This window comes from Ursus arctos, chromosome X (assembly GCF_023065955.2).
Source record: "Ursus arctos isolate Adak ecotype North America chromosome X, UrsArc2.0, whole genome shotgun sequence".
Lineage (NCBI taxonomy): Eukaryota > Metazoa > Chordata > Mammalia > Carnivora > Ursidae > Ursus > Ursus arctos.
In genome coordinates, this window is record NC_079873.1 from 25,164,520 (window position 1) to 25,176,666 (window position 12,147).

The 12,147-nt window shown below is 42.0% G+C and overlaps 1 long non-coding RNA gene across 1 annotated transcript in view; it reads right to left on the bottom strand.

Annotated features, from left to right (window-relative positions):
* Positions 1 to 1,405: 1,405 nt before the first annotated feature.
* The window catches only part of LOC113265835 (uncharacterized), a 56,511-nt gene continuing 45,769 nt past the window's right edge, over positions 1,406 to 12,147 (bottom strand). The window contains exons 3-5 of the long non-coding RNA XR_006411100.3: positions 10,051 to 10,262; positions 5,132 to 5,337; positions 1,406 to 2,021 (exon numbers count right to left, since the gene is read on the bottom strand). This is a non-coding gene — a long non-coding RNA (uncharacterized LOC113265835). The remainder of the gene's footprint in view (positions 2,022 to 5,131; positions 5,338 to 10,050; positions 10,263 to 12,147) is intronic.

Below are 12,147 nucleotides of genomic sequence, written 5' to 3' on the forward strand. Positions count from 1 at the left end.
AGCGTTATGGGATCGAGCCCCACATCAGGCTCCTCCGCTGTGAGCCTGCTTCTTCCTCTCCCACTCCCCCCGCTTGTGTTCCCTCTCTGCTGGCTGTCTCTATCTCTGTCGGATAAATAAATAAAATCTTTAAAAAAAATAAAAAAATAAAATAAAAATAAAAAAATAAAAAAACCATTTTGCTAAAACAAGCCTTAATTAAAAACACTGAGAAACCTAAAATTATATATATGAAACAAATACATGAAACAAATACACGAAACAAATACTTTTGCCTCTTGGCATATAAAATAGCATGTAATGAAAAGGTCTTGGTTTATATGTTTCATTTCCTCAAGGCAAGGCAAACCACGTGTAGAAAAACCTTTAATGTATGGAAATTTAGGCAAGAAGTTAATTCACATAAATCACTTCGAGTCCTAAAAGGAACATAGTTCAGTTTACATTTCAGCTTTTCAAGATCAGGATGTGGTGACCCAGTGTGCAGATGGGAAAATGATGTGGTCTGTGGCACACTGAGCATATGACAGACACCCGTTGAAGAGCACACCTGTTCTTGGAGAAGACCAGGGCACTGGAACAATCATGGGTGTAACAAGAGAACCATTTCCTTTACCATTTACCACCTCAAGAATTAGTCGTCTTGGGGTTTATTTCCTTTTTCTAAAAATAATGGCAGCAGTAATCTTACTCAATCCACTAAAATGGGTTTCTGTGTTAACTTGCAAGATGAGAGCTCTTTTTCTGAAGTGGAACTCCACTCCTCCAGCCAATGGGACACTCTTCACCTAGAAAGAAAGATTACTCGTTTTTATCTATGAAAACCCATAAAAATGCCGACAGGCCGCCCCCCACTTGCTCCTTCTGTCCCTGTGTGCTCAAGAAAATGCCTCCCTCGGGAACAGGTGTTCTGCCAACCTTCTTGCCTCCCCAGGTCAGAGCAGGCAGGGCCTGTGCAGGCAGGAAGGCCTCCCGCAGTAGGCGGCATGTACCCATGAGAAAGCAGGGAAGAGAACATCTCGTTCCGTAACTGAGGACCAACAACTTTTCCACTGCAGCTGTTCCTCCCTCTCCTTCTTCTTGCCCTCCTCCCTGTGACGTTTCAGTCTCTGCTTATCACCCACACACATTCCCCAGTGAGATGGAGGAGAAAGGAAGAGATAACTGACCTGTCTTCTCCACAGGAACGTCTCTTCCCCCAGGCTCATTGCTTCTCTCCTGCCCACCGCAGCCCCACACCCCGAACCTGATGCAGGCTTCTCCCTGCTAACGCTTTCCCACTTCCCACTAGAGTCTTCACTCTCCAGCCCTAGAATTCCAGTCCCTGCCCAGATGGACTCCCCCTGAAGCCGGGAACCGAAGGATCTGCTCTCCCCTTTAGAGCTGCTTCGAGGGGTCAGAGAGCTGTTTATCCTAGAAGAATTGCTACACCTAGTGGCTCTGATCTGTAGTTCTCCTCACATAGACTCCACTTCGTTCAGCTGAAATGAGATCTTCTTTCCTAGCCTGGGAAACTAACCACATTTCTATCTACTCATTTATTTTTTCTCAATTCTGTTCAGTATATTTTTTGAACACAGAGCTTGTCCTAAGCACTGTTTTAGGCATGGTACAAAACAGTCCCGACTTTCATAAAGGAAACCAGTTCATTGATGCAACCGGAAGGCTATCCTGGGGCATAAGCTGAAATCCCTGCCCTAACCCAAGGATTTTAACACAAAGTATAGCCTGGGCCCCTTAGAGGGTTGGCAGAAGATCTGCTCCCTTAGGAAACATGGAGCAGCCATTAATTCTCCAAGTCTTCTCACCTCTCAGCCAAGACCAGAATCTGTGAAAAGTGGAAGCTGTGGCGCGGTGCTACAAGTGTACTGAGGGAGGGTCCTGGATCCCCGGGACAACAGGGAAAGAGTCTCAGGAGAGGGGAGGTTGATTCCCTCGTGGCTTTGTCCCAGCATGAGAAAGAAGGGCCTCACAAAACAGGCGCGGACTGGCCTTGAACGTCCCCTCACATCAGGGCAGCCCTGTTTTGGAAGAGAGGATAGCAAGAGGCAGGAGAACCAACTTAGGACAGCAGTTGGAATAGACGGACCATGAGGATGCACTATGAAGCGTAAATTGGGGCTTGCAGCTAAGTAGGAATTTGCCCTTTCCAGATACATAGCAGAACAAAACCACCAATTCCTCAGGATTTCAATAGTTCTTGCTCATTCTTCTCTCCAAATTTCTCTTTCCCTTCCTTCTCTAGTGACACTCCCATTCTCCCCAGACTCTTCTCTTCCCAACTAGAAAGGGGCAACTCCTTCCCCACCATCCCCCGGCCTCTGGCCAGGTCTTATCACCCACTCCATAGTTCTCCTTCTTTTTTTTTTTAATGATTTTTTATTATATTATGTTAGTCACCATACAGTACATCCCCGGTTTCTGATGTAAGGCTCGATGATTCATTAGTTGTGTATAACACCCAGTGCACCATGCAATACGTGCCCTCCTTACTACCCATCACCAGTCTATCCCATTCCCCCACCCCCTCCCCTCTGAGGTCCTCAGTTTGTTTCTCATCATAGTTCTCCTTCTTTACCCCATTCTCTGTGCCTCTTGGTTTTAGCAGTTCTCAGTATCATTCAACAGGCATTAGCTTAAGTTGTTTATTTACTTGAGAGAGAGAGAGAGAGAGCACGCGCGCACATGCTCGCAGAGGGAAGAGACAGGCTTCGTGATGAACACAGAGCCTGATGCAGGGCTTAATCTCACAACCCTGAGATCATGACCTGAGCCAAAATCAAGAGTCAGAGGTTTAACCAACTAAGCCACCCAGATGTCCCTCTCTCAATTTGTTTAATTGTCTTAATTAGTCTTACTCGAAAAGAGATATCCTCAACTTTATTAGTTCTTGCCACCTAGCCAAAACATTGAAAATTTCAGTGAATTGACATTTAATAGATCGCCAAGATCTGGTGTAAGTTACAGAGGCAAGATGTTGTGTCAGGTTTGGTGTGTGCTACCCTTTGTGGGAAAAAATAAGTATATTTCTAAATACATATATTATCTCTGGGAGGGTATAGAAGAAGCTATATGCCCTTTTGTGACTTTTGACACTTGTATTATGTGCATCTGTTACCTTTTCTACAGAAGACAGTAAATCTTTAGAAAAGTTATAGTGTGTGAGGCAAGTTATTTTCCATTGAGTTATGTTATAAGCAAGATTATTAAGAATAAGGGTGATCTGCATAAGAGTAGCCTGATTATCTTTAAAAGATGTTCTTCCCCTCCTTTTTTGCTTATTTGAGGTTTCTATGATTTATTTATTAAAAAATAACAAAGTAGAAAATAAAATGAGCATGCGTGGGGGCAAGGAGTAAATGGGCAATCTTTGTACCTTCTGCTTAATTTTGCCATAAACCTACAGCTGCTCTAAAGAACAAACTCCTAAAACAATGATTGGAATGTTGCCATACATGAAAGATGAAATTATGGAAATTCAAGGCACAGGAAAAAAGGCAGGGAAAGAGACTGTTTACAGAAATGTATCAGACACATTTCCATATGTATCTTTCTAATAGCTGCCAGTTTAAGGCTTGAACTATTTTCTGTTTATCTCCTTCATATTACAAATCGTGTGCCTCATTTCTTATTATAAATATACACCCACAAGGCACAGCTTTGTGTCTATCTGGACATCCTCAAACCTCTGAGATCTAAGACCTGAGAGCCCCCTCAGGATACTCTCATTTCAAGATCCCCTAGGATATCCCTAATACCTGGTGTACACATACCTTCAGCCAACTGCCTAGACCGGGACAGGTTCTGGTTTCTAGAACTATGCCTCCTCCCTTTGAATATACCTTCATCAAAGCACCTTGTCCAAGAAGTCAAGGATGCCAGCACACCCCCTTCTTAGTCTCCTGAAATTACATGTCACCCCCAGAACGAGAGCAACACTTGGCATTTGCACGTGCCCTCACCCTTGGCACTGCCATGTAGCTCCCACGTGCTCTCTTGTCTTCTACATCATTCCTTCTTTATCTGTTCAGTCGTTGCCATCTTGTTTTGTTTTGTTTTTTACCTTAACCTTTGTGGCGGAGGCTGGGAGAGAGCTCCTACCATCAAGCAACTGTTTGTGTTTGACTTCCCAGTTAGAAACTGCCAAGGTTGAGTCATAAATAGTTTCGAATCAGAAAACCATAAATACTTGAGTAGAGAAATTATTTAAAAGGTGCTACTGGAGCAATTAGTTATGGTCAAAAGCCTTGAGGAAAATTTGACAGGTGAATAAACATGGGAGCTGAGTCAGGAAGAATAAAGAAGCAATCTCCAAGTAGAAATTGGTAAAAGAATATTCCAAGGAGAAAGAGCGGCATGGGTAAAATTAAGCAGATAAGCAAACTGATGCACATAGAGGGAACAGCCAATAATTGACTATATTTACAGCACAAAGACCTGGAGGTGGGGGGATAAGGGGGGAGTGAATGGAAGGGAAACAGAAGGGGAAGGGTCAAGAAAGTAGGGTAGGTACCCTCACTGGGAAGGACCTAGCAGGCCTGTGGAGCCATGACTCCAGCCTTCACTTGAGCTGGGGGTCAGCCTTCCCTGATAACCTGGAATGACCAGGAGGACTCTTTGTACAAGGGTCCCATCAGGGAATGAGAAGGACAGCCTGATGTTTGTCCCCGCTGCATGTTCCTTGCAGCTGAACTCATGACTTACCATTGAGAATATGGCCTGTAGACAGAAGCTGAGGCACTGGTTTTGAAAGGAAATGTTGGCCCAGAGGCACAAGCAGGTCTGTGTCAATGTCCAGGAGATAAACAGTGACTGGGGGAGAGTGGATGTATCCCCCACTTCTGCCTGTAAAAATCACCTGGTTTTGGTACTTCAAGGATTACAGAGAATGTGATGTTGTGCTAATACCTAAAGGCTTTACAGCACGAAGAGAGTTCACCTCATGCAAACAGCAGTATTATCACAGAGCAGGGGACCTCCCCATGTGTGGTAGGGTCTAGCTACCAATCTGCGGTGTCTTTATGCACAACAGACAGCCACAAGAGTACTAAAGAGGAAGACCTTGAGATGACAGGTGACAAACTTACGTGAGGCCCCAGTCAAGACTGAAAAAATGAATAGCTGGATGTACCTTTAAAATCGTGGAAGGAAGGTTAGAAGCCTTCGCTCGGCAGGAGAGGCAGAGCCAGTGCAGTCTGAGGTAATGCGATGATGCCCAACGGAGCAGATAGAAACCTGCGGTCGCATGCGCGAAAGGAGGACCACTACCAGTAAGCGATGACATCCGAGACCTCTCTGCCTCCAGCACATCCTGGCCAGCGAGGAACCAGTGCCCACCTGCCGCACATTATCATGAGAAATCACAAATAATCTGTTGTTTTAAACCACGAAGTGTTGCGATGGTTTGTTACATAATAAAAACGAATCGATAAAGCCCAAAGATGAGAATCGTTGGGAGCAGCTGCTTAAGTATGGTTGACAGTTTGATCCAGGTCCCCAAACGCAGGGAGCATAAACCCGAATGACCAGGCTACTTTGGGAGGGTGTGGAGGATTTGTAGCGTGTCGATTTAGGTAGGCTGAAACAGAATTTCCCAGAACTCTCTTCCCTGCAGAGTTCCAGTGTGGCTGGAATCTTGAGACATTCTGCACGTCGTCTGCAAGGGTGAAGGAGAATCGCAGTCATTTGCTCTTGAATTCAGAAGGTTGATGGCGTGAGGTGCTGGTGCAGCTCACACAAGTGTCACCGATCTGCTGGATGGCCTGCTTGGCATGTGGCAGCAGCAGGCTCCGTGGCTCTTCCAACCTCTGTCATCTCCTCCCCCAGCTTCTCTGACTCCCAGACCAAGAGTGTGCTTAACTCTGTGCAGAAGGTACCAGCTTCTCCTTCGGGACACCCCCATCATCAAGGTTGGAGGCTTCAGGGCTATGGGAGACTAACAAGGATTCCAGTCTACCTTCCTAGGTCCCAGTTTAGCCTCAGAGGTTCCAGCTCGTTCATGTTGGTTTCCTTCCCAACTTCCTGCCTGAGCCTTCAGGCTCCAGCAGCAACAGCCTTAGAAACAACAGACTTACATAGATTTTTTTAACTAGCTCCCACAGTTGAATAAGGTCAAATCCCTGTAATAAACATATAAAACATACAATATCGTATATAACATACAGATTATATATATATATATATATATATATATAAAATTTACTTATATGTAATACTCAAATTGTGTGTGTATGTAAAAAAAAAAACTAGTAGTTCTGCTTCTCAGACTGATCAACGCAGAGAGTCTAAAAACCCTGGCTAGCCAAGATGAATAGAGGGATTTCTAATGGCCTCCTTCCGCAACAGGCTGAAACTACTATAGCCCTTGAGTAGAAAAAACTGAGATAAGCATCAGTGAATCAGAAGACAGGAAATGCAAAAGACAGAAACAATGGCGGTGCTCTACCATCTGGGTCTCATTCCTAGGGACTCTTCAGCCTCGGAGCACCCAGCCTCTCCACACTTCCTTAAGGGAACATGAAATGAAACAATTGACATGAAGTCCTTGTAAAATTTGGGAAGAGAAAATAACTCAACTTCACTGTAATCAAAGAAATGTAAATTGGATCTAGAAAGGGATTCCATTTTTTGTCCATTTTTCTTTGGACAAATAGTCAGAGATACCTATAAAAAATTTAATTACACAAACCCTCTGACAAGGCAGTTTTAGTCTTAGTTATTTATCAGAGATCTCTTCGCATGTGTGGGAAATGATGTGTGTATAGTGATATCCATTGTAGCATTTTTTTATACTAGCACGAGATTGGAAATTACCCAAGTGTCTCCCAATGAGGAATTGGATAAATTATGATTCATTTATAATTTATCCAATTTTCAGTGTGTAGGTGTATCCAAAAAATTGTAGCATTGTTTATAATAGCAAGAAATTGGAAATTACCCAAGTGTCTTCTAATAAGGAATAGGATAAATTATGGTTTATCTATATAATGGAGTATAATACATTTACTTAAAAGAGTGAAGCCATTGTATGTCTACTGGTATAAAACAGTCTTCAAGGTATATTGTTAAATGAAAAACAGGACTTGAATAATCTGTGTGCAATATACCCCCTCCCTCTCAGTGTTTTTTTTAATTTTAATTCCGATATAGTTAACATAAACTATTATCTTAGTTTCAGGTGTACAATATAGTGATTCAATAATTCTATACATTACTCAGTACTCATCATAAGTGTCCTCCTTAATCCCTGTCACCTATTTAACCCATCCCTTTATCCCCCTCCCCTCTCTGGTAACCATCAGTTCTCTATATTAAGAGTCTGTTTCTTGATCTATCTGTCACTCTGTCTCTCTCTTTTCCTTTGCTCATTCGTTTTGTTTCTTAAATTCCACATGTGAGTGAAATCATGATGTTTGTTTCTCTGCCTGACTTATTTTTCTTAGCATTATGCTCTCTAGCTCCAGCCATGTCATTGCAAATGGCAAGATTTCATTCTTTTTTGTGGCTGAATAATATTCCATTGTGTGTGTGTGTGTGTGTGTGTGTGTGTGTACACCACATCTTTATCCATTCATCAGTCGATGAACACTTGAGTTTCTTCCATAATTTAGCTATTGTAAATAATGCTGCTATAAGCATCACGGTGCATGTTTTCCTTTAGATTAGTATTTTTGTGTTCTTTGGGTAAATACCCAGCGGTGCAATTGCTGGATTGGAGGGTCATTCTATTTTTAACATCTTGAGGAAGCTTCACACTGTTTTCCACAGTGGCTGCACCAGTTTGCATTCCCACCATCAGTGCAAGAGGGTTCCCCTTTCTCCACATCCTTGTCAATACCTGCTGTTTGTTGTGTTGCTGATTTTAGCCATTCTGACAGGTGTGAGGTGATAACAGCATTGTAGGTTTGGTTTGCATTTCCCTGATGATGAGTGATGTTGAACATCTTTTCATGTGTCTGTTGGCCATCTGGAGGTCTTCTTTGGAGAAATGTCTATTCACATCTTCTGCCCATTTTTAATTGGATTATTTGTTTTTTGGGTGCTGAGTTTTACAAGTTCATTATATATTTTGAATGCTTAATCTGTATTGGATATGTCATTTGTAAATATCTTCTCCCATTCAGCAGGCTGCTGTTTAGTTTTGTTGATTGTTTCCTTTGCCGTGCAAAAGCTTTCTATTTTGATATAGTCCCAATAGTTTATTTTTGCTTTTGTTTTCCCTGCCTCAGGGGACCTATCTAGAAAACAGTTGATATAGCCAATGTCAGAGAAATTACTGCCTGTGTTCTTTTCTAGGATTTTTATAGTTTCAGGTCTCACATTTTGGTCTTTATTCCATTTTGAATTTATTTTTGTGTATGGTGTAAGAAAGTGGTCTAGTTTCATTCTTTTGCATGTTGCTGTTCAGTTTTTCCAACACCATTTGTTGAAGAGACTTTTTCCTGATACCACATTTTCTTTATCTGTGTCATCCAGTGATGGACATTTAGGTTGTTTCCATGTCTTGGCTATTATAAATAATCCTGCAAGGAACATGAGGGTACATCTATCTTTTCAAATTAGCACTTGTTTAAAAAAAGATTTTATTTATTTATTTTTGCGAGAGAAAACGAGTGGGGGAAGGGCAGAGAAAGAAGCAGACTTCCCGCTGAGCAGGGACCCCCCCCCCCCCGACACAGGGCTCTATACCAGAACCCTAGGATCATGACCTGAGCCAAAGGCAGATGCTTAACCAACTGGGCCACTCAGGTTCCCCTAAATTAGCACTTTTAAAAAAAGATTTATCTATTTATTTTAGGGGGGAGGGGCAGAGGGAGAGAGAGTCTTAAGCAGACTCCACACTAAGCACAGAGCCTGATGTGGGGCTCGATATCACAACCCTGAGATCACAGCCTGAGCAGAAATCAAGAGCTGGATACTTAATCAACTGTGCCACCCAGGCGCCCCTGTTTGTTTTTTTTTTAGACATACCCAGAAGTGTAATTGCTGGATCATATGGTTGTTCTATTTTTAATTTTCTGAGGAACCCCCATACTGTTTTCCATAGTAGCTGTACCAATTTACATTCCAACCGTGTACAAGTGTTCCCTTTTTTTCACATCCTTATCAATACTTGTTTCTTCATCCTTTTGATAATAGCCAGGTGTGAGATGCCTACTCACTGTGGTTTAGATTGGCATTTTGCATAATCTTTCTTTACTGTAGAAATCACTTACTTCCTCATTGAGCATATGAAGAGCCCAGAAAGATCTATGTCACAAACCAGGATGTGACTGCCATCCTTAAATTTTTAGTACACCAAAATTTACACAGAATATATTTACTTGAATGTGGCATTTACCCCCACAAGTACATGGGTCCAGAACGCATCATGTGATTGGCAGCCTTTAAACTGTGCAGTATACTCAACTGTATATGCAGTAAATCTAATTTTATAAATCCGTAATTAACCTCCACACTGACCATATGAAGAATCTCTCTCTAAGATCCATGGTAGACTAGAATGTAGCTCTCAGTCCTTGAATAGCACAGTATACCCAACTCAAGTGAAGTAAGTATAAACTCATATGGCCATCACTTTCCTCCACATTAACATATGACAAGGCTAGAAATAACCATGGAATTTACCAGATAGTGACTAGCACCTCTTCAGTTGTATAGTGTACCCAAATGTACAAGGATAAATTTATTTTCATGCGACCATTATTTACCCCCACACTGAGCATAGGAAGAGATTAGAAAGATCCGTAGCATAGACTGGGATATGATTATCACCACTTCTGTTTTGCAGTGTACTTGAAATAAATAACACAGTCTAATTTCCTGTGGCCAACACATACTTCCACATTGAATATATGGCAAATCCAGAAAGATTCATGAGACAGATTATAATATGAACAGGATCCCTTAAATCGTGGTGTATATCCACATTTATTTTTACGAGACTGTCATTAACTACACATTGACCATATGAGGAGTCCAGAAAGTTACATGGTATATACAACATAAGTGACACCAATTGAGTTGTGCAGTGTAATTATCAGTACTTACCTCTATTTTGAGCATGTTAGGAATCCAGAGGTACCCCTGGCCTGGACTGTGATTTGAATGGCAACTTCTGAGTGTGCAGTACGCACAACTGAACATGGAATAACTCTTCTGTTATGTGGCCATCTTTGACCTCCACAGTGAACATATAAAGAGTCCAGAAAGATCTCTGGATTGCTTCTCAGCCTTTTGGTTGAGATCAAGTGCAGAAAAATCTGTGGAATAGAGTAGAATGTGAATGCCCCCCTTCAGCTGTGCAGTGCACCCAGCTGTATATGGAAATGTCTACTTTCATGTAGTCATCACTTACCTTCATGTTCAGTACACTAAGAATTAAGAAAGATCCATGGTATAGATTGTGAGGTGATTAGTGCCCCTGGATCTGTGTAGTCTTTTCAACCCACATGTAGACTAAGCATATTTTTATGTTTCATTCACTAATTTACATTCACCTACGAGTAGCTCTGAATAATTTATGGTATAGACCATGGAAGAAATAGCATCCCTTCAGTTATTCAGCATAGTAATCTGTACATGGTAGACCTCTTTCCAATATCTATCCATTCTTTCTTCTTCCCTGAATTCCCAAGTTCAGATTCCCAGAATTTTAGCCAGGTCAATAGACACCAAAATGAAGACAGTAGGTCTCAGCCCCAATTGTAACTAAGTGTGGCTATATAACAAATTCTAGGTCATGTGTGTAAGACATGGGGAACTCCCAGGAAGTATCTTTAAAGGGAGATGGACACTCTTCTTCTTCCCTTCTTCCTGCAAACTTGAATGAGAATGTGATAGTTGAGGCTATAACAGTCATCTTGGGACATAAGGCAGAAGCCGTGTGTTGAGGATAACGGAGGAACAAACTGGAATGGTTCTGAACACTTAATGATCGTTGAGTCACTATACCAGCTCTGGACTGCTGCTTTTGACTGCTAACTTGAAAGCTAACTTGCTTGGGGGGTGCCCGGGTGGCTCAGTTGGTTAAGCATCTGGCTGCAGCTCAGGTCACGATCTCAGGGTCCTGGGACCCAGCCACACCTCAGTCTCCCTGCTCAGCAGGGAATCAGCTTCTCACTCTCCCTCTGCCCCTACCCCCACTCGTGAGTGTGCTCACTCTTTCTCTCTCTCTCTCAAATAAATAAATAAATAAAATCTTTAAAAAAAAAGAACGCTAACTTGCTTGAGCCATTAATTTAGAATATGATATACACGCAACCATTCCAAATCTCAACAGCAATGGTTAATTTTATGTGTCAATTTGGCTGGGCTATGGTATCCAACTGTTTGACCAAATACCAGTGTAGATGTTGCTGAAGGTATTTTTTAGATGTGATTGACATTTAAATAACTAGACTTTGAGTAAAGTAGATTATTCTCCACAATGTAGGTGGGCCTCGTCCAATCAGTTGAAGGCCTTAAGAGAAAAGATCACCTTGAAGGAAGGAAGTTTGCCTCCAGTTGGCCTTCCAATTTAAGACATTAATTTCTTGGTGGGATTTCCAGCTTGTCAGCCTGCTCTACAGATTTAGGACTTTCTAGCTCCTGTAACCATATGAGGAAATTCCTTTAAATCTCTCTCTCTGAGAAAAAGAAAGAGAAATCTATCTATATATCTCTATGTCTATATATTCTGTTTCTCTGAAGAAACCGGACTTATACACCAATTAATTCAGTTTCCAATTTATTTCAGTTTAGTATAGTCTGTTTTTACAGGGTGACTGCAAATGTAAAGACTACCAAATGTTGTAGAAACCAGCTATGAGCCAATAGTGTGACTTTTGAGCAAGCCATTTTGTATTTCCTAAAGTAGGCACAAATAGGTAATAATTAGGTGGTAATACCCTACATTTATCACAGAAGTGCTTTGAGAGAAAGCAGTCGTGTTGTTTGGAAAACGAATAAAGGCATTTATGAAAATCTTCTTAAGGGCGCCTGGGTGGCTCAGATGGTTAAGCAACCGAGTCCTGATTTCGGCTCAGGTCATGATCTCAGGGTTGTGAGATCAAGCCCTGCATTGGGCTCTGTGCTGAGCATAGAGCCTGCTTAAGATTCTCTCTCTTCCTCTCTCTCTCTGCCCACCCCTGTGCACACATGCACACC